The 22,786-nt window shown below is 37.3% G+C and overlaps 2 long non-coding RNA genes across 9 annotated transcripts in view; one reads left to right on the top strand and one right to left on the bottom strand.

Annotated features, from left to right (window-relative positions):
* The window catches only part of LOC144293674 (uncharacterized), a 213,423-nt gene that overhangs the window by 93,838 nt on the left and 96,799 nt on the right, over positions 1-22,786 (bottom strand). For 2 of the 8 annotated variants that reach the window (XR_013360905.1, XR_013360907.1), the window contains exon 1: positions 924-1,033. The exons of 5 other annotated variants lie outside the window; for them this stretch is intronic. This is a non-coding gene — a long non-coding RNA (uncharacterized LOC144293674). Of the gene's footprint in view, positions 1-923; positions 1,034-22,786 lie in introns of those variants that run through there. One more of the 8 variants, XR_013360906.1, reaches the window with a different exon arrangement.
* LOC144293675 (uncharacterized) overlaps positions 1-22,786 on the top strand; it is a 49,986-nt gene that overhangs the window by 2,646 nt on the left and 24,554 nt on the right. Inside the window, exon 2 of the long non-coding RNA XR_013360909.1 lies at positions 20,195-20,353. This is a non-coding gene — a long non-coding RNA (uncharacterized LOC144293675). The remainder of the gene's footprint in view (positions 1-20,194; positions 20,354-22,786) is intronic.

Below are 22,786 nucleotides of genomic sequence, written 5' to 3'. Positions count from 1 at the left end.
GTTTCAATCAACATATAATAATGCCCCATCTGTTTCTACCTCCTTTTTTTTAAGATTCATTCATTCATTCATTCATTCATTCATTTATTTGAGAGAGACAGACAACATGAGCACACATGCATGGGAAGAGGGGCAGAGGGAGATATTATCAAGCAGACTCCCCACTGAGTGAAAAGCTCCACACAGAGCTCTATCTTACAACCCATGAGATTATGACCTAAGCCAAAACCAAGAGTCAGACACTTAATGGACTAAGCCACCCAGGAATCCCTGTTTCTCTACCTGTGCTATGCCCCAAGCATACAAGACAGAAATCTGTGAGTCATCCTTGATGCCTTTCTTAACATTACTTCCTGCATAAAATCTGTCAGAACATGCTAATATCAATCATTCCCTTGATTCTTTCCTTCCCTTCACCTCCACCAGAGTTTTTCTGATTCAAATTCCCAAATATTTAAGTCTACTCCTTTCTCTCCTAACTCATAAAGCCTTGATGAATTATTGAAAACTACATCTGAAACTAATGATGCACTATATGCTAGCAAATTGAATTTAAATAAAAAATAAATAAAATTATGTGTCTATTTTTAAAAATTTTTTAAAAGAGCCTCTCTGCTTATCTCTACTTCAGTCTACACTTCTAATTCCTCTCCCTACCTATGTCATTCCCCCTTCAAATAAACCCATCACACAGCCATTAGCACAGCAGGCCTAAAGACAAAATCCAACCATGCCTAAAATTCTGCAATGACACTTCAAAGCATAGGAAAAACAACAACAACAACAATTTCTTAGGATAACATATGATGCTCTCCATGATATGGTTCAGTGGTTTTCAAACTTAAAAATAAAGACCTACAGAAACAGGAACACTTATATTATGACTCATACACATATATTTAGATACCTGAAACCATGCTTACCATTACTATGTGTGACACCAATTCCATTCTATTTCACTTTTAATTGTCAGCCCATATTGACTTGAAAAGCACAGGTCCTGTATCAGCCTACCTCTGAAGTCTCATTTCACTAGTTCCTAACATATATATGATACTCAAGTGACACAATACTGAGTGAATGAGTGAACAATGGAATACTTCAGTGATACATAACAGATAAAGATGATGAAATGTCATTATTTTGAAAAAGCTAAGAGGTTGGAAAGCAATAATTAAGACTTGTCAGACTAAATAAAAGTGAAATTCAAAACCAGGCTGTGGCATCAGTTATCTTTAGCCATGTAACACGTCACCCCAAAACTCAGTGGCTGAAAATAGCATAATTTATTATTTTTCATGAATCTGTGAGCTGGCTGGGTAGCTCCTTTGCTGGTTTCACATGGGCTCACTCACACATTCAGCTGGTGGCTCAGCAGAAAATAAAAAGTCGAGGATGGCTTCTCTCCCACGTCTGGTGCTTGATGCTGAGCCTTGGCTGGTTCTTTGCCTCATAGCCTTTCACCTTCTGGTAAACTAGATCCGCTTCTGACATACAAGTTCCAGGGAAGCATCCGTGAGGACAAAGGCAGAAGCTGCAAGATTGTGTGAGGCCTGGGTTCTGAATTCCATACAATGTCACTTCCATCGGAATAAATCACAGACGGGTGCAGAGTCTGGGAAAATATCCCAGACTCCTTAGTAACCAGCTTACCGATCCTGTTTCTATCAATCATCCCCTCTATAATCAAGTATTCTCTTTTCCTCTTTGCCCTTTCCACTATGACATCTGTAATTTAAGAATAAAGGGCAGGAAGTTCTTGAATGTGAAGACACAAAGAAGCAGAAAGGGAAAAGGGCTTTTTTAAAAAATCAACTGTCAGTTGAAATCTGACTTAGCTAGGAATTTTTCATGTTGGATTTTGACACCCTTAATTTGGGAGTCCACATCTGAGTTCGGATGCTATCACCTTCTGCAGACAGTGTTTGGTTTGTCCTCCCCTGGGGAAAAGTAAGGCCTTAAGCACAGAGGCAAAAACTGTTTGGGAGGTATATACACTCCTGATTTCCCTTTCCTTTTTAGACTTCCCTCACTCACATTGACCTGCCTGATGTTGTTATATGTTCACGAGAATCATAAGACTTCTTATCTTCTAGACTATCCTAAGTTGGTCTCCTGTAAATGCTGAAGCCACAAGTACAGCCAAGGGAAGTGTGCATCGGCTGGAGCCAGCCTCTCAGCATCTGCTAATTTTGCCTACAGCTGTGATAAAAAAGACAGATTTAGCATAGATCTCTGAAAACCAGGGACAGGGCAAAAGCAAAATGTCTATGCTTGCCAAGTACCTTCACAATGATCTACAGCTTATTAATACTCCCTGTTTCAATCAAAGTCTGTCTCAGTTTCTGAAAATGTTACAGAACCACATCAGAGATGCCCAGTTGTAAATGCCTGGTCCAATATTGACTTTTCCTCTAAATGAATTCAACTACCAAGTCAACCAGTTGAACCTACACTCTCAACAAAATACACACTTCTCTTTTTTTAAGCAACGCATAAAGGGACAATTTAAGGATCTAATACAAGTTTGAATCAGATAGCTTTTATGAATTTAGCTTTCATTTATTCAACAAATATTTGTCATCTTCATTTACTAAATACTGTATAGTGTGTATATATCCTGTGCCAGGCACTGTTCCAAGGGTAAAGGAATACCAGCATGCAAAACAAAGTTCCCACCCTCTTGGCGCTGACATTCTACAAGAAAGACAGTGTGGAAGATATAAAAATAAGTCAGTCTCTTAGATTCTGGTCTCCAGGTGCTTTCAGAGACTAATTAGACAATGAAAAGTGCTATAAGAAGAAACAAAATATTCTTCAAGACTAGATGCAGCAGCAATTATTTCCCAGAGGCAGAACCGGGGTGGGGGTGAGGGGAGGATTCAATCAAGCCTTTAAACTGGACTTGAAGAACAGGTAAGACTCACACCTCCAAATGAAGTAGGAAGAGGACTGCAGGACAAGAGAAGAGCATGAGCAAAAATGTAGGGTTGGAGAGTGGACACATAATTCCATGTGGCAAAAGGTTGGTTAAGAAGGAGAATAGTGGAAAGAAAGCTTAAAGAAGTTAAGTTATAGCCCAGTACCAACCACAACCTTTGATGCCTTAAAAAAAAAAAAAAAAAAAAAAAAGATTCCTCACCTGCCATGAAATAGATCATTAAAAAAAAAAAAATTACAAAGATGAGTTTACATACACTGCCCCCACAAAATTCTGATCTTCCCCATGCAGCTTCTGCAATAAAGAATCTGATTCTATTTTGGTTGCCTGACAGCAAACATCTTTTTTTAGTGTCACCTCTTTTTTTTCCCTCTTGACCCCCATCTGGGGAAGCTGATAAGCAAGCCCCACAGCTGCCTGCCTTGGCATCAGCAGGGAGGTTCAAACCATGCAGGAAGCCACAGCCGAGCCCCACCTCCTAACTGCCAGGAAGACCCCAGCCCAGTCTCCTTTCTCTGTTCTCTCTTGTCATTTTGGACCTGCATGGGACATTACTAAAAAATCTTTTCATACATTTTCACTGTGTGTGAGTGTGTGTGTGTGTGTGTGTGTATGTGTGTCATCATCAATCTTGATAATGAACCAAATTTTAGATGGGGCCCATCCTGTATGGAGTGGCTGCAATAACTATTTTTGATGTTCTCTTTTAAGAGGTAATGTCTTTAGGAGCACCTGGGTGGCTCAGTAAGTTAAGTGTCTGACTTCGGCTTAGGTCAATATCTCAGGGTCCTGGGATCCAGCCTCCTGCGGGGCTCCGTGCTCAGTGGGAAATCTGCTTGTTCCTCTGCCCCTCCTCCTGCTCTTGTGCTGTTTCTCAATCTCTCTCACAAATAAATAAATAAAATATTTTAAAAGGTAATGTCTTTAAGCAATCCAAAACCTCTGCACTGTTGTATCTATTGGTAAATACAGTATTGTTTGATGCCAAATACAGTCTTAAGCACTAAGGCCATTGGAATTTTAAAATTGTTTTCTCTGTAGTTAAAGATCCACATCTCTTGCAGTTAGTGGAAAGACCTGATCTGATGCTACATACACTCTAAATATACAATAGACACTCAGTGGAAGAATGTTTTAACAATAGTTGTTGCAATGCCCACAGACAGTTTGATAGCATGAAAGTAAATCTGAGAAAAAAAAAAGAGACATGCACTTCCCCTAAAATGAGTAATGATGAGAATTTGAGCAAATTTCCACATATTCAGTAACTGTTTATCAAGCATTTACCATGTACAGTGCACTCTGCTCATGTCCCTGTAGGATGTAGAAACGGGTTTGTGTTTTTCCTGTAGTTACTTTACATGCAGACCTAAGACATGCATTCAAACAGGTGCACCTCAGGTGGTTCATTTGCCTAACCAAAGATGAAATGAATTGATCAATGATGAAAATGAAGTAATTGTCACTTAGCCCATAATGAGTCACTTATATGCAAGCCATTCAAGGGGTATTAGGCTCTATTCTGGAATGCATTTCATGTACAAGTCACTCCTCTTGGAAAACAAACTGCATTGAAATTTCTAAAAGCTGGTAATTCTAGATGATGAACAGCATTTTTCTAAACTACCAAATAAAAGCTATTATGAGCCTACTGACATGATTCTCATAATTGAATCTGTTTGACAGCCATACTCAGAGTATTTTATTTTTGATGGTATGTCACACACTTTTGAAATTTTTCTGGTTCTGTGGTGGAACGAACCAGCATCACCTTTTAAAATATGAAATATTTAAAAATGCCTTTTCTAATAAGGCAATCTAGAAAATAAAATGCCTTTGTTTACAAACATTGTCAAAGGAGGGCTCTCAATGACTATTAGAAAGAAGGAAGACAATGAGGCTGGACAAAGGAATGGGAAGAATGCAGGAATTAATCAAGACATCAGATGTATTCACATAGATGCTCCTGGAGTAATTTGAGTAGATTTTCTTTGAACCCAAAGATATCAAATAGTTATCAAGAATGAAAATGACCAAAAGATTGTGCTAACCCCAACTCCAAACAAAATATAAGCATTTAGAGAGAAGCCTAAATAATATCACCAGGCTGTGTGGTGATACAAGAGATTTATTACAGAACTGGAAGTGAAACCACTTAACTTAGTCAACTGCCTTGATAAAAATGAATATTATCAAATTACTTATGAAGTTTCCATGAGAAGTGGCAAAAGTTGTCAAAACCGACTCAAGCCAATTGGCACATCATAGACACTGAGCTGACACAGGGAAAGCAGGTAAGGGACATGCCATTATCCCTTCTGTGGGGGAGGAGGATCTTCCTCTGCCCTTTGATCCTTCTATCTGGATTTAGAATCAAGTTGATATGAGACAGATTAGCAAGAGAAAAATCAAATTTAATAGCATACGTAAGGGGAATCCACACTGACAGAAAGTTCCAAAGACAATGAGGCAACGTAAAGCTTCTAGGAGCTAAGGAGAGGAGTCAGGACAGAGGATACAATGGAAGGCCATTAGCAGGAAGGTGAAAGGAGATGTTCTGAAAAACACAGGTTGCCCTATTCTGTAGGCAAGTTTCTTAAGTAAAGATGAGTTTGTTAAAAGCTCTCTTCCTGGTAAAAGCTCTTCTCTCCAGTGTAAATTTAGGCAGTTGAGAAGAGAGCTTTCCCTGCATCTGCTAGGTTGTGATGACTTTTAAATCAAAATAACATCCATGCCAAAGTGGCCCATCTGGGGCAGCCTGTGCTTGACCCCTATACTTCTGTTGGCAGTGATAATTCCAAACATGAAATATCGCTACCCATTTCAGGACAAATCTTTTTCTACCGTGGACACATTTTTCAAAAGAAATAATAATCCTTTGACAAAAGCTTCCATAGTGTGGAAGTATCCATGACAAATGGTTCTCAAAGGAAAAACTAAGTGTCTGAAAGAAGGAAGCATTTGCAGAAAAGCACTGACTTTCTAAAGGAACTAGGGTGCAGATGTATAAATGCTTTCTCGTGTCTATAAATTATAGAACAGAAGAAGCCACATTTCTTCACATCATTTCAGAGCCAGTAGTTCCTTCCGAGTAGGCCGAGAACGATCTTCAACTTGTGTAAACTTGTGTAAGGGACCTCAAAGTCAAATATAGACAAAGAGGGAATGCTGGCTTGGTGCTTCAGCCTTTAGGCAACAGTCAACTCACAGCCTCAAATTCATAAAACATTTTTTCAACAAATACACTGTTTATTATGTATTAGGTTCTGTCCCAGACATTTGGAACACATCCAAAAAACAAAATGAGGAAGATCTCTGAATCAGTAGACTTTCTCACTTCGATTTCTACAGCAGTCTTCCCACTCTCTGCAATGACTATTTCCATCTCCTCGAACTGCCAAGCCCCTCTTCCTCTCATGCGGGAAATCACTTCACCTCCTATCTCTCAAAACAATTGGAAACCATGAAATATAAACTCCCTCAGCTTCCTGCAGCTAAATCAGCTTCTGGACCCTCCTTTCCTCTCTGCCTGTTACAAATCTCACCACTTTCAAACTTCCTGGAATCTTAGGCTATCAATTTCCCCTCTTTATCATGTGCCCTAAATAACTCCTCTCTCTCTCTCTCTCTCTCTCTCCACCTAATCCTTTATTATGAGCATTTATGCTTGATCTAAGCTGGAATCCCCTACTTAAAACATACACACCCCAAGGTCTACATCGCCTGTAGCCACTGGCCTATCTTCTCCCCCAACCAAACTTCTTTAAGATGGTACAAAATCCTTTCTTCTCAGCTTCTTTATTTCACCAGTCTGTGCATTCCAATATACTCATTGCCCTCTCCACACCACAAAAATTATTTTTGATAAGGCCATCAATGACTTTGATGCGACTAAGTCTACTCAACACTTTTCATTTGCCACCTTATTTGGGAATATTGTTTGTTTGTGGATTATATTCTGTAAATATATTTACACCTTGAAATTCTCTCTTCCCTGGGCTTCGGTCACATCATGTCACCTATTCTGATTTACCTTCTCCTACCTCTCAGCCTCTCTTCAAAACTTGCTTCCCTTTCCCTACTTATTCTTCAAATACTAAAGATTTTGGGAACCCAATACAAAACCTTTATCTTCCTCAAAGTCTTCTCTCTCCATCTGGTGAAAATCACTCCCATAGTTTCAAATGTTATCACTCTTATAATGGCCTCAGAAATTATAGATCCATCCTGACATTCTTTCTCAACTGCAGAACTATATTTCCCATTGCTAATTTGGTGTAGCCTTTTGGCTACACATAGACTCTTAAATTCAATGTGTCCAAACCAAAGCCACAATCTTTCCTATAAAACCTGCTCTTTATCTGGGGTGCCTGGGTGGCAGAGCCAGTTCAATATCCCACTCTTGGTTTCAGCTCAGGTCATGATCTTAGGGTCATGGGATCAAGCCCCGCATCGGGCTCCACATTCAGTGGGGAGTCTGCTTGGGATTCTTTCTCTCTTCCTCTTCCCTTCCTCCTTCCACTCCTGCTTGTGCTTTCTCTCTTTAAAATGAATAAATAAATCTTTTTAAAAATTTATATTATTTATATTAGGTTTTATAAGTTCCTTATTTATTTTGGATACTAACTCTTTATGGGATATGTCATTTACAAATATCTTCTCCCATTCAGTAGGTTGCCTTTTAGTTTTTTTTTTTTTTTTTTTTTTTTTGGTGGTTTCCTTTGCTTTGCAGAAGCTTTTTATTTTGATGTAGTCCAAATAGTTTATTTTTTTCTTCTGTTTGCCTTGCCTTAGGAGACATATCTAGATAAATGTGGCTACAGCTAATGTCTGAGAAACTACTGCCTATGTTCTTTTCTAGGACTTTTTGGGTTTTAGCTCTCACATTTAGGTCCTTAATGCATTTTTAATTTATTTCTGTGTCTGGTGTAAGAACAGGGTCAAGTTTCATTCTTTTGCATCTGGTTGCCCAGTTTTCCCAACACCATTTGTTAAAGAGACTATCATTTTCCCATTGGATATTCTTTCTGCTTTGTCAAAGATTAACTGACCATATTTGTGGGGTTATTTCTGGGCTCTGTATTTTGTTCCATTGATCTGTGTGTCTATTTTTGTCCCAATACCATACAGTTTTGATTACTACAGCTTTGTTCATCTTTTTCAAGACAGCTTTGGCTCTTTGGGTCTTTGGTTATTCACACAAATTTTAGTATTATTTGTTCTGGTTCTGTGAAAAATTCTATTCATATTTTGAAAGGGATTGCATTAAATCTGTAGGTTGCATTGGGCTACAAACATTTTAACAATAAGAGTCTTCCTAGAGACTCTGGTCTCCATCCAATCCTTCACATTACAACTCAACTCTTTTTTCCCTTTTAAAATACTGTTGTTGTTGTTTTTAAAACATTGTCCTATATAAACCTATCAATAGCTTCACAATGCTTTTAAAATGAAGACAAAGATCTTCATCCGTTCTATAATACTCAACTGCTTTTCTCCCCTCCTTGCTGAACTCATTGTAGCCATAGAGGAGATCATCCTGCCTCAGAGCCTTCAGGCATCCTTCCTATTTCCATGCAAAGCTCTGTTTCTACCTCTTTACCTCATTCATTCCTAATCAGCCCTCAGCAAAAATCCTACATCTTGTACAGCCTTTAATTATTTACCTAACCTCTCTTTGCCTCAGCTTTCTTATCTGTGAAGTGGAGTAGCTGTGAAAATAGAGTTTACAATTACAATTACAATGGGGCCTGGGATATACTGAGCCCTCAGTAGATGCTAGCATCATTATATTATTATTACCTTCAGTGCCATAATTATCTTGCCTTTCAGGTAGGCCTTCTCTGATTCCCCACACTATATCAAACCTCTCACCATACACTCTCATTACACCCCAAGCTCTTCCTTCATTAAATTTAACTCTACCATGATTATTCAAGTATTTATATAATTTCCCACAAAACTGCAAGCTCTATGAAGGCAGGTACCGTATTGTCTCATTTATCACTGCCTAGGTAAGTCCAGTGCATATTTGGCACATAGTAGGTCCACAATAATATAAGGCTACATGAATGAATAATTGAATCACACCCCGTTAATTTATTTTTTGTCACAAACACTTGCGACACTCATAGCCTATTGCTAAAATTGACTTAACCTTCTTGGGTAGTGTCAGAAGAAGTAATTTGTCTCCTTGAGTCCTATAATGGATTGAATTATGACCCCTAAAAAGATATGTTAAAGTTCTAAACTCCTGGTACCTGTGACAGTAACTTTACTTGGAACTATGGTCTTTGCAGATATAATAAAATTTAAGATAACGATCATTAGAATGAGCCCTAATCCAATATGATAGGTATCTTTATAAGAGGGAAAATTGGACATATACATACAGAAGAACACCTTGTGAAGACACAGATATAGATAGAAGATGCCACGTGAAGGCATTAGCCGAAATTGGGAGTTATGTTGCCACAAGCCAAAAAACACCTGGAGCTAACCAAAGCTGGAAGAGGCAAGGAAGGATTCTCCCCTAGAGGCTTCAGAGGGAGAAACACTTTGACTTCTGGACTCCAGAACTGTGAAAGAAGACATTTCTGTTCTTTTAAACTACACAGCTCATAGTCCTTTGTTATTGAAACCCTAGGAAACTAATACAAATATTTTAAAAAGTAATCAGAGGCAGATAAAATGAGAGCCTGAGAAGTGATCAAACAACAGAATCATCTCTTTTGGTCCTCAGTGATCTTTCTTGCCTTTTTCCCATCATACCTGAGAATCATTGCACCAGTGGCCCAGGCTATCTGATAAATGAGCCAATTATGGAGCCCTCCAGGTCCTGCACATGGCTCACTCGGCAAGGAGGACTTTCCAGGGAGAGCAGCAGTCCTGGCAGTTCCTTGGAGGATGTGCAATCAATAGATAAGGATAGACTGACTCTGAAAAGGCCATTTTCAGTAAGATATTTTGGCCATTGTTTGTTCCTTAGCTGAAAAAGAACTCTGTCCTTATATTGCATTTCACACAGCTAATTATGGAATAACTAATTCAATATCAAAGAGTATTCTTTCTTTTCTTAAGTCAGTAAGCCATGATGAGTCTGAAAATGCTTAAAAGGCCAACTCAGAGAACGGTGTGTTTTCACCTGTGCTTTCTAAAGCATGCAGCAATAATACGCATTTAGTCAATTGGTGGAAAGAAAGTATTTGACCTGTCAGCTTCTGTATGCTCAGTGATTACAGAACTGCCAACATTATTATTCCTGCCAGTTCACACAACTGCTTGACAACCTCTTATCCATTTGCATTTTTCAGTGATTTTCCAACAGCGTAATTGGGAAGGGAAGCTTTAAGATTACACAAAAGTGGAAGGCTAAAGAAATCTATGGATGCTGTCTGTATTATTTTGAATTATTGTAGCTGCTGTCTTGTTACCACCAACAGATCTGAATTCAAATACAATCAGAGTCATTTGTTAAGTATGAATAAAAATGTAGTATATGTATTTTGATAGGCTTGGCACAATAACATTAAAAAAGGTGATCTTGTTATTTCTACCAAAAAAAAGAGCATTAGAAATATTCTTATGATATCTCTTGAAATATTTTTAATAAAATCTTCATGGTATTTGCATTATTAAAAGAACAAAATATTAGTTATTTAGAGTTAAAATTTTAGAGATTCTTTTGGTTGAACCTGATATGAACAAAATATTTAATGATAATAATTGAGTGAACTTCAAAACTCCACAAGGATTCTGACAAAAAGACATTTCCATCCTAAGAAACTACTACATAAGCCACTTTCATCAGTATTTTCTTCAGAGGTCAAAATATATATTCTCCTCAAAAGAATAGGATTCTGAAAAAAATAAAAATAAAAGCACTTATTCTTCATGAAAACATAATCTTAGAAAAGTAAAATCAGTCCCACCAAATTTACATAAAATTTGGCCTTACTTGCAATTCTATTATCAAGTCTACAAAAGTGCTTGGATGTTTGGACTGGAAAACTACATTTGTGAAAGCACAAGGGGCTCCAGAGTAAACCCCAGAGGGTTTACCCACCTCTCTGACAACTGATCCTTCTTACCAACTTTCTACTGCACAATTATCAGTATGGTGGTTCCTTGTGAGGTCATTAATTTATTAAAACATATCTAAAAATCTAACTATCTGTAGTTAGAATAAATAAGCGATAATAGAAATCAGTTTTCAAATGTAGACAGAACCTGGTATAATTAAAACAAAAATATTTTTCAGGGAAGCCCAGGTGGCTCAATGGTTTAGCACTGCTTTTAGCCCAGGGCGTGATCCTGGAGTTCTGGGATCGAGTCCCACGTCAGGCTCTCTGCATGGAACCTGCTTCTTTCTCTGCCTGTGTCTCTGTGTCTGTCATGAATAAATAAAACCTTTAAAAAAATATTTTCAAAAAGTCAAGAAAATTCATAGTAGTTTTTAAATCTGTTTTCTCAATCCTCAGATTAAAACAACAGTGATTGTCATGTCACTGCACTAGATTATCTCAAAATTACCTCCAGTCAATAATAGCTACCAATTATTGAAGGCTTACTATGTTTCAAGAATTGTGTTAAGCACTCAATCATTATCTCATTCAATTTTCACAGCAACACTCTGTGGTATTAATAAATCACAAATTATTGATACAGCCAGAAAGGTTATTCTCTCAGTCATACTTCACAAAAAAAAAAAAAAAAAAATGGGGCCAGAATTCTAAATTAAGTTCATCACAACTCCTCTTCTGCACTGTAGAATATCATATAGCCATTGGTGTGCTAGAGCTGCCCATATGGGCCTATGCCAATTGTGAATATCCAGCTATCTTGCAAGTCAGTTGTTAAAATCTGGTCATTTCAACTTGGCCATGGTGGGAATATTTACACCACTGAACTCAATAAGCACTACAAATAAGAGCTTCACCCCACCTCAGAGAACCAGTTTATCACCAAACCACTGAATATGGCAAAAGGTTTCAAGTATTATTCCACTCTCACTTTAGTTCAAATGGTTCAGAATAATCTATCTCCTCAAGAGTCTGTTAAAATGGAGACCTGAAAGGGGTCACAGGCACATCTGAAAAGCAAAGATTTACCTGTGATAGGGATTCTAATATCCCATTTCTCTTTTCTGGTATGCAGAAGGCTTTGAAAGCACATAACTGGCTTTCCATAATGTCTACCATTTAACCTCCAAAGCTGATAGAGTAAGACCAACACCTTCCACTCTAAGGCTTCTAATTTCCGAGCAACCTCAGGCCATGAAACCTACCCTAATATATTATATTTTCAAAACTTTGATTGTTCTGTATTTCTCCCTGAAGTCAAAAAGATTTTTGGCCTCAAACATAAAATATTTGATAATGGTCAAGGTCCAGAGTAGGTATCACAGTTTGTTCATTTTCTCTGCCACATATTTGATTTCCTGGCTGTCGTCTGCTACTGACCAGAGCCAATATCATTGCAACATCAGCATTTTAAAATCTTCCCCAAAGGTCCTCCCTTAGTCAACTCAAGCCATTTTTTATAGATATGCTTATCATCAAAAGGACATTATTAAAACTATGGCTTCATGCTACCATACATTTCTGAAAACTGTTTTGGTTTTTAAATGAGACACACCATGTGTTCACTCATCCAGATGAAGGGAGATGCTCATCACAGCTCAGTGGGCTGGATGAGTTTAGCAAGATGCATCCTGTCCATCAATACCCCCCAAATCTACTCTCTCTGGTAGTATTTTTAATGCACAAGCTATGTTTTTTATTTCATGATTAATGAGGAGTAGCTTTAGCACAAACAAAAACTGCAGAAAGCCACCCACTCATCAATGAGCAGTATTCTTCAGCAGCTTTGTTGCTAAATAATAACTTGCTTAATAGAGCAAAAGAAAGACATTGTCGAAGTTGAAGTGTTTATTAAATGACAGCAGAGAAAAAATAACTATTGAATAAGTCCCTATAATAAGAATGAAGAAGTAATCAATATATACTTAAAACATGATTTAATAAATAATGCTTTGATTCCCTGACACCACAAATTTCTATTTAGTCCATAAATTCATACCACTGGCATCCACTTTTTATGATTTAATCTAATTTTAATGAGACCCCCTATCTCAGCCATAATGAAGTTAACAGATTCTGGATTATCTTTCCTGCTATAACAGCTAGAAAACTGATAAAGGGGGTGTGAAAATATATTTTTTTCAGGTGTTAAACAATGGGAATCACAGGACTTTGGCCCATGAGAGAAGGTAAACAGATGAGAGAAACCCCATACTTGACCAAGATTGTTTATTGAATGCATTTTTAGAACCAAAATGTTCTAGGCCAAAATGAAGTAGAGCAGTGTTCCCATTGAGTTTAGCAGACAGAGATCAGAGATGAGAGAGGTGAAAGCACCCAGAATTTGAGAGGCAAGGAGAGATCCGTTTCAGAGAAAAGTCTCCAGAAATCAATGTAAGAGTCCCCTCAGATCTTTGGTTCAATACTAAATCACAAACCTATACAGTGAGATTACATGACACTAGGCAAAAAAAAAAAAAAAAAAAAAAAAAAGGCTGGGGAGGAAACAACTACCTAGAGTTATGTAACCATAAAAACCACTAGGAATGGCATAAGGATGAGAGACATCTGAGTTCTGACCAACTGTGTGGAGAGTCCTTCTTAAACACCCAGGACATTCATTCAGAAGAGACCCCAGAAAGACAATTGTGGAAGAATAGGGCTAGTTCAGCAAAAGCTACTTTAAACTTGCAGTAACAAAGCTTGGAAAAGCCTCAATAGAATAAATCTTATCTCAAATATGTTAAGGGTGTGACATAAAATTCAATACACTTTAAGGAAGGAAACAAAATCCAGCATTCACAATATCTGGATCCAATAGAAATTCTGTAACATGCAACAAAGCAGAATAAATCCATAATCAGGAAAAAAATCAGTAAGCAAAAACAAAACTATAAATTACAAAGATGATTCAATTAATAGATGAGGACACTGAAAAACAGCATTAAATAATTTAAATCCAGCAAAATATAACAAATATATCTGGGATGAAAGAACCTCAGGAATAAAATGTTGATGTAATATTAAAAGATTAATCAATGCAATTCACCACATTAACAGAATAAAGGTCAAAAAATCATATAATCATCTCGACAAGTACAAAAAAGCATTTTACAAATTTAACTCCCATTTATGATATAAAAACTGTCAATAAACAAAGAGTTAAAGGAAACTTCATCAATTTAATAAAGGGAGTCTATGAAACCCTGCCGCAAACATCATACTTAATGGTAAAAGACATATTTTCCCCATAAGATTAGGAATAATGTTTACTCCCATCACCTTTATTGTAACAGAGGTGTTAGCTAATGCAAAAAAGCAAGAAAAGTAGGGATAGTCACATGGATTAGAAAGAAAAAAGTAAAACTATCTTTATTTGCAGAGGACAAGGTTGTGCAGATAACTCTAAGGAATTGGTAAGAAATTAATTTACTAGAACTCATTAGTGAATTTACCAAAGCCATATGGTACATGGTCAACACAGAAAATTACTTTTATGCATATGTGTGTGTGTGTGTGTGTGTGCAAAAAGAAACTAGAAAATGAAATTTTAAATTACATCATTTAACTGGAGATCCCATGGTGTCTTTTTTTTTTCTTTTAATTAATCTCTGTGCCCAACATGGGGCTTGAACTGCAAGATCAAGAATCACATGCTCTACCTACTGAGCCAGACAGGTTCTGGATGACATATCTGATAAAGGGGTAGTACCCAAAATATATTTAAAAACTTATAAAACTCAATACCCTAAAACCAAATGATCCAATTAAAAAACTGGGCAGAAGACATGAATAGATGTTTTCCAAAGAAGACACACAGATGGCCAAAAAGCACATGAAAGGATGCTCAACATCACTCATCATCAGGGAAATCAAAACTACAATGAGATAACACCTTACATCTGTCAGAATCGCTAAAATCAATAAAACAACAACAAAAAAGTGTTGGTGAGAATGTGGAGAAAGGGGAACCCTCTTGTATGGTCAGTGAGAATGCAAACTGATGCGGTCACTCTGGAAGACAGTATGGAATTTCCTCAAAAAGTTAAAAACAGCAATACCCTATAATTCAGCAACTGCATTCCTAGGAATTTACCCAAAGAATACAAAAATACTAATTCAGAGGGATACATTCACTCTGTTTATAACAGCATTATCTACAATAGTCAAATTATGGAAATAGTCCCTAATTTGGCTATTAATGGATAGATAAAAATGGATGAATAAAGAAAAAGTATATATAATGGAATATTACTGAGCCATAAAAAGAATGCAATTTTGCCATTTGCAATGACATGGAGGAACCTAAAGAGTATAATACTTAGTGAAGTAAGTCAGTCAGAGAAAGACAAATACCATATGATTTCACTCATGTGGAATTTAAAAAACAAAACAGAGGAGCAAAGGGGAATAAAAGAGAGGGAGGCAGGGATCCCTGGGTGGCACAGCGGTTTGGCGCCTGCCTTTGGCCCAGGGCACGATCCTGGTGACCCGGGATCGAGTCCCACGTTGGGCTCCCGGTGCATGGAGCCTGCTTCTCCCTCTGCCTATGTCTCTGCCTCTCTCTCTCTCTCTCTCTCTCTCTCTGTGACTATCATAAAAAATAAATAAATAAATAAATAAATAAATAAATAAATAAATAAATAAATAAATAAATAAATAAAATTTAAAAAAAAGAGAGAGAGGGAGGCAAACCAAGAAACATACTCTTAACTATAGAGAACAAACCAATATTACCAAAGGGGAGGTGGGGGGGGGGTGATGGGTGAAATAGGTGATGGCGATTAAAGAGGGCACTTGTTGTGATGAGCACCAGATGTTGTATGTAAGTGAATCACCAAATTGTACACCTGAAATTAGTATTACATCATATGTTAACTAACTGGAATAAAAATAAAAGTTAAAAAAAAACAGAAAAAAATAGATCAGTTTTCTCCAAATTCATCTTAGATTCAGTGCAATTTTTTAAAGATTTTATTTATTTATTCATGAGAGACACAGAGAGAGGTAGAGACATAGGCAGAGGGAGAAGCAGGCTCCCAAAAGGACAACCTGATGTGGGACTCGATCCCAGGACTCTGGGATAACGACCTGAGCCAAAGGCCAATGCTCAACCACTGAGCCACCCAGGCATCCCGTCCCTTATGCAATATTAATCAAAATTCCAGAATGCTCTCTAAAGCTCCAAGCTGATTCTAAATTTCTATAGACATGCGAGGAAACTAAAAGTCAAAAAAACTTGAAAAAGAACCAATTGGGGTAATATCATTACTTGCTTCAAGATTTACTGTATAGCTACAGAAATCAAAGCAGTGTAATATTAGCATAAATTAAACAAATATGTCGATGGAAGACAATAGAGTGTCCAAAATAGAGCCAATCTTATATAATAAATTGAATTCTTCAATACAGAGGCCAAAGTAGTTCAGTGGGTAAAGGGAAGTCTTTTTATCCAATGCTACTGAGACTAGATATTCATATAGAAAAAAATAATCTTTGATACTTATCTCAATCTATATACAAATAGGAATTTAATATAGATCATAGATCTAAACATAAAAGCTAAAAGTATAAAGCACTTAGAAGCAAAAGTAGGAAAATATTGTGAACTTGAGGTAAGCAAAGATTTCTTCCAAAGCTTTCAGAAAACAATAATCATAATAGAAAAAAGTACATAGATTGGACTTTATCAAAATTTTTTTAAAAAGCTATTCCTCTGAAGACAAGTTAAAAAGACAAAGAAAGGCACATCTTGGGAGAAAACATTTGCAATATATATATTGACCAAAGATATACCCAAAATATATAAAAAACAATTACACTAAATTAATAATAATAATAATAATAATAGAAACAACTCAATAAACAGTGAACAAAATACTTTGGCAGACACTTAAATGAAGCTAAATATACCACATGTACCATAAGCTAATGAAAGTATGTTTACCATCATTAATTATCAGGAAATTCAAATTAAAGCTATAATGAGATACCTGAAACAGAGTGAATAAAATTAAAAAGAGGAAGAGTAAAAGAGTACTTGGATGATTCAGTCGGTTAAGCAGCAAACTCTTGATTTTGACTCAGGTCATTCATTATCTCAGGGTCATGTCATGAGATCAAGCCCAGCGTCCAGCTCAGCACTGAGCATGAAGCCTGCTTAAGTTTCTCTCTCTACTTCTTAAAAAAAAAAAAAAAAAAAAAAAAAGGATAAAATGCTGGCACACATAAGGAGTCCTGGAATTCTCAGTGTTGGTAGTGAAAGGATAAAATATACAATCAAATTGGAAACTGGGCTGGCAGTTTCTCATAAAGTCAAACATATACCTACTCAGTGACACAACTGTTCAATTCTACACATTTACCCAAGAGAAATAAATACACATATGCATAAGAAATATTGTATTGGAATGTTCATAGCAGCCCAACTTCTAATAGCCCAACACCGGAAATAACCAAAACATTCCATCAAGAGAAGAATGGATAAACAATTTGTGTTATATTTATAAAATGGGATGGTATTTGGCAATGAAAAGGTTCAGAACGTACACAAAGAGGGATTAACCTCAAAATCATTGAGGTGAGCAAAAGAAGCAGAACACAAAAAAATATCAAAAAATATATATACTGTTTGATTCTATTTACATGAAGTTCTACTGATAAGAAGTTTCTACTCACAGGAATCAATTCATGATTAAAGAAATCAAATAGTGTTCAACAGTGAACAGCGTATATTAAATTGACCAGAAAGGGGCATAAAGCAACTCTGTGAGTTAATGAAAGTGTTCTGTAACTAAATGGTGTGAGTGTCTGTGTTTATCATCACTTACCACACACTTAGGATCTTACATACTTAAGTATGTAAATTATACTTTGATATCTAATTCTACTGGGATTTTTTTGTACAAAGAGCACATAGAAGGGTGCCTGGGTGTCTTAGCTCAGGTCCTGATTTCATCATCATGAGCTCAAGCCCTGCACTAAATTAAAAAAAAAAAAAAAAAAAAAAAAAAAAGCACACAGAATGTATATGGACAAATAATCTGAAGGACATACTCTGACATCAAGTTTGTGATCAAATGAGGAGCAAATATTTAAACAATTCACATTACTGCAATTCAAATTAGTGCAGTAGACATTAAAAAGAGTGTTTTTGGAGTACAGTCTAAGAAATTATTTATTCAACTCAGGATAAGACGAAAGTCATCTATTATTTCAAGGAAACAAACATTTACTGAGCCCCTATAATAGGTTATGTACTATAAATACAAAATAAATAATTAAAATGTTCCTTGTCAGTGATAATAAATAACATGTATTGAGCATTTACAGTGTACTAACACTGATCTCACTATAACATCATCTCAGTATAGTACAGTAGTTTAAAGTCAAGGAAATCTGGGTTCAAGTCCAGGCTCCGTCACTTGCTAGCAACATAACTTGGGAAAATTACTAAATTTCTGTAAACTTCAAATTCTCATATGTAAAGTGATAATAATAATTAAAGAACCTATTTTGTTGTATGTTCGTGAAGATTAACTGAAAGAGACAAAACCAGGACATGGCCAAAGTTCTAAAAAAAATTCCCCAGAGGCAGCCTGTAACACACAATAATTTCATTACAGTGTTTTCAATAATATGACACTGGTGCTATGAGAATACAGAAACTAGGCTACCTTATCACAAAAGAAGTCTCTCTAAGAAAGACACTCCGTGGAGTCTTGAAGAATAACAGAATCATTCGAAAGTGAGGAATACATACATTCCAGGCAAAGGAGACATCATAAATACAACCCCAAAGGCAAAAAATTTAAAAAGTCATAATTGGTGAAAAGCAAACATGAGACAGATAAGATAGGACAGATTCAGAGGGTTAAAGTTTTTTGTTTTTTTTTTTTGTTTTTTTTTTTTATTTATTCATGAGAGACACAGAGGGAGAAGCAAAACAGACTCCATGCAGGGAGCCTGATGTGGGACTTGATCCCAGGACTCCAGGATCACACCCTAGGTGGAAGGCAGGCACTAAAGCCACTGAGCCACCCAGGGATCCTGGGGGTTAAAGTTTTATAGAATATTTTATATTGGGCAGCTCCAGTGGCTCAGCGGTTTAGCGCCACCTTCAGCCCAGGGCGTGATCCTGGAGACCCGGGATCGAGTCCCATGTTGGGCTCCCTGTAGGGAGCCTGCTTTTCCCTCTGCCTGTGTCTCTGCCTCTCTCTCTCTGCCTCTCATGAATAAATAAATAAAATCTTTTAAAAAAAATATTGCATGTTCAGAAGCTTTGGCTCTGTTCTGTAGGCTCTTAGGAACCATCGAAGGGTTTTGAGAAATAGCAATTTTGCATCTTAGAAACAGGTGGCTCAATGCAGTTTTATTTGGAAATGGTATAATGTCAGAGAGGGCAAGTAAGAAGTTGTCACATAATCTCAAGCAAGCAATGGAAGGCTTAACGTAGGGTAAACATGGAGGGATGCAGCTGATGGGAAAGGGCTAAGAAATTCTAAGTAAAATTGGCTAGGCAAGGTGGGTGATGGGACATGATAGGTGAGAGAAACACCACCCAGATTTGTTCCCTGGGTAGTGATACTGTGATAAGGAGGATAAAAAGTTTGGTTTGAGCATGCTGATTCTGAGATACCTGCAGGAATCCCAGCGGACATGTGCAACACGCGTGAATCCTCATCTAGAAACTCAGAGCAGAGTTAAGGAAGAGAGACATGAATTGGAGAGCCATCAAATACAATGATACAGATGCAATAAAACAGCTGATATCATCTGATAAGAAGACAGAAAGTACAAACTGTGGTGAGCCAAGGACATAATCCCAGAACACTAATCAACACAACTGATGAATGAGGAGACAAGAAGGAAGGCTGAGAGAAAGAGGAAGTGAACAAAGAGAGAACAATATCATATGGGGGGAAAAGGGGACCAAAATGTTGGCTTCTGGGCAGAGAAAGGGGATAAGAACATATAAAGTGGAGCAAACCCTGAAAGCTCTATGCTGTGTTAAGGAAATCATCTCACACACACACACACACACACACACACACACACACACACACAAAATAGTATGAAGTGAATTAAGAGGTTGCAATCAGCTCAGGATGGGTCTGGAAGTCAGTGTGATTAAGTTCAGGTCTTATTCTTAAGTAGAAATTTTTTCCCCCAGGTTTACTGAAGCATAATCGACAAATGAAAATTGTCTGCTGGAATCGCATCTATACGTATTGTATATTGTATCCGTATATTAAACCAACCTGATGTGTATACATGGACATGGCGAAACTATTTTAAAATCTATAGGAGAGAAGTTCCCTATTTCAGAAATGTAAGAAGTTACTTATTTCAGAAATGAAACTCTAACCTTTGTGTGAAAGAAAGAGTGTAGATGAAAGAGATACCGGAAGAGTATTTGGGAAGCAATTTCAAAGTATGGGAGTTGAGGGTGAGAGCCCGCATCTAGAGGACGGGGAGGTGGAAATAATAGCACATCCTTCTCCCTGCAAGAGAAGGGGAATGGTGGGCGTCACCAGCGAAGCAAGCAGGAAACACCTTAGTGGGACCTGGTTTAGGGAGGTGAGAACTGAGACCATCTGTGTCCACATGATTTAGACACGTCTGTAAGACCACCGATGTCAACATGACATTGTTCTTTGTTCCAGGAAAACTTTTCCAGAAAAAGATAAGACTGTAAAGCAAAAAATTAATTCCACCAATTGTTTTAGGAAGTTCCTACAGATAAATTTATTAAAGATAAGAGCTTGTACACCTGAGCAAACAGCCCACTTTCCAACAAATGTTTGCTTATCAAGACTTCATGCAATGCCAATCAGTTCCCGTCTTTAAAGGCCGGCCTCAAACCACATAAGCCTAGATGTCATAATTCTGCAAAGATCTGAGAAACTGCTAAACTTCTGAGAAATGCTAAGACTCTGACAGGTCCATACTCTCCCTTATTACAAGTTAAACTTAAGTTGTGCTTATTAATAGACGCCCTGGTTATAATGTGGGGCCTTCAAAAGAGGGAACATGAGTGCACGGTGGGACATATTTGATTTGCAAGACCTGTGGGCTATCAGCAGGTACTTGAGAAATTGCAGAGAGCTAAAGAGATGATAGAGAAAAAGATATTTTCTAAGGCTTTCTTTTTTAAATTTTTGTTAAGATTTTATTTATTTATTCATGAGAGACACAGAGAGAGAGGCAGAGACACAGGCAGAGGGAGAAGCAGGGAGCCTGATGTGGGACTTGATCTCAGGACCCGGAATCACACACTGAGCCAAAGGCAGATGCTCAACCATTGAGCCACTCAGGTGCCCCTCAAAGGCTTTGAATGAATCAAGTCAGGGACACTGGGGTGGCTGAATCAGGCAAGCATCCAACTCCTGATTTTGGCTCAGGTCATGTTCTCAGGGTTGTGAGATTGAGCCCCACACCGGGCTCCACGCTCAGTGTGGCATCTGCTTGAGACTCTCTCCTCCCCTTCCTCCGCCCCTCTCCCTTCTCTCTCTCTCTCAACTAAGTAAATATTTAATCAATCAATCGAGATATCATGCAGATGGGCAAAACATAGGTTTGGGTCAAAATGTTGTAAACTAAGAAGGATTTACTTTGTGTTTATAACCTCTCTCATCAAAACTTCAGAACTGCCTTTTTCCTCTAGACATCCTCCAGCTTAGGAAGGCACATCATGCCAGACTTATTATCGATGCCATGGGTTAGCTCGTGCTGCTTTCTCTGCCTAGAATGGTTTCCCTCTCCTTCCTACAGTTTCTATTTCTCAGGCTGGCAGCCTCCTTCCAGCGGTGACGTCTTCTCAGAGGCACCTTTAACTCCCAGTGTTTGCTCCTTCTGTCTTCTCAAACCTGTTTGTTTTGTATTTCTTAGCACAGTAGCATCACTATTAAAGAGAGTGATCCATTATCATACTTTGTTATCGCTCCCAGCCTCTAATGTATTTCTAGACTTATTGTAAATATCCAATGTCTATATTTAAATATATTGATTTGAACTCAGGAAAGTTAAGAGGAAATTGAAGCATGTCTGATTCTCCAAAAGAAAAAGATGTTTCGTTTGCCATTAGCTAGTTAATAAGCATTAGCTTAGTTGTATCTTTGTTGGATGGAGGCTTAAATGATGAGAGATTAGGAAAGAATGAGAAGGAAACCAGAAAATTGAATCAAAATCTAAAAGATGAAACTTCCTGAATTTGTTTCTGAAATGTACATATTGAATTTTTTGTATCAGGCATATATGTTTAAATCTGGAAATATTCTATACTCCTGTGTCTATGTCTGGGAAGATATAGACCCAAATGTGTACAACAGTTATTTCAGATGAAACAAAGGCAGGAGAAAGTTCTCAGGCAATTTTTTTCCTCTTTATTTTGATCTCAATTATTTATTTAAATTGATTCTAGAGCAAACTGATATTTGCGTACAATAAAACAAAGTTGAAGAAAGTTTGAAAACATCAGTTTCCACTTGAAGTACTAGTAAGATGCTAGCACAAAAACTCATCTTCCAAAGAAAAGTGAAAGGCATGCACCTACTCCTTTGAGCAAGTTAGTTCCTTCTTCTGTTAAACTAGAATTTTTATTGCTGCAGCTATAAGCCCAGATGCTAATTATAATGATGAACTGAACCTATTGACTCTCCTCAAATGCCTTATTGTGCTGCTACAAACCAGGAAATCATTTTTATTGGGGGTCTTGGTGATCAAGTAAGGACAAGATTTGAGTTAAACTTGAGAACTGCAGATT

This window comes from Canis aureus, chromosome 22, assembly GCF_053574225.1.
Source record: "Canis aureus isolate CA01 chromosome 22, VMU_Caureus_v.1.0, whole genome shotgun sequence".
Taxonomy (NCBI): domain Eukaryota; kingdom Metazoa; phylum Chordata; class Mammalia; order Carnivora; family Canidae; genus Canis; species Canis aureus.
The sequence above is the reverse complement of the archived record's forward strand: the minus strand, read 5'-3'. Positions and strand labels throughout refer to the sequence as shown.